The 600-nt window shown below is 46.3% G+C and overlaps 1 non-coding gene across 1 annotated transcript; it reads left to right on the plus strand.

Moving 5' to 3' along the window:
- Positions 1-456: 456 nt before the first annotated feature.
- On the plus strand, positions 457-575 carry LOC140965495 (5S ribosomal RNA). Its single transcript, XR_012173097.1, has one exon. It is a non-coding gene; the product is annotated as a 5S ribosomal RNA (ribosomal RNA).
- Positions 576-600: the final 25 nt, after the last annotated feature.

Below are 600 nucleotides of genomic sequence, written 5' to 3' on the forward strand. Positions count from 1 at the left end.
AGACCATCTAATTTGCGATTTTCCGCTTTCGGTAAGCTTCTGTTTGCCCGAAAAATCGGACTACGAAGGTCGCAATTCGATTCTGGTTCCATTTTCTCGTAACTCTGGCATAGCAATGGCTTTAGCTTCGCTAATTTCTTATTCTTCTACTAATTTTTTTCTTTATATTATATTTTCTCGAAACATTCGGCGATTTTTGTCGTTGTGATCCGGTTCTATACGAAAGGGCGTGCAGATTACTCCGGAGACAATTATTTCTACAGTTTCAGTGATAATTCACGTAAACGGTCGCGACACGAGGACTTCCCAGGGAGGTCACCCATCCTAGTGCTGCCCTCGCGCATGCACGCTTAACTTCGGGGTTCTGATGGGGCGAGAGCAGTGCCGCGCGTTGTCTCTCTCCTCCTGGTCCACACGTGCTCGAGGGATATATGAATAAACAGCCCAATAATTGTCGGGTGCGATCATACCAGCACTAATGCACCGGATCCCATCAGAACTCCGAAGTTAAGCGTGCTTGGGCGAGAGCAGTACTAGGATAGGTGACCCCCTGGAAAGTTCTCGTGTTGCACCCTTTTTTCGTTTTTTTCTATTTTTGAT

Source organism: Primulina huaijiensis, unplaced genomic scaffold (assembly GCF_012295235.1).
Source record: "Primulina huaijiensis isolate GDHJ02 unplaced genomic scaffold, ASM1229523v2 scaffold10029, whole genome shotgun sequence".
NCBI lineage: Eukaryota > Viridiplantae > Streptophyta > Magnoliopsida > Lamiales > Gesneriaceae > Primulina > Primulina huaijiensis.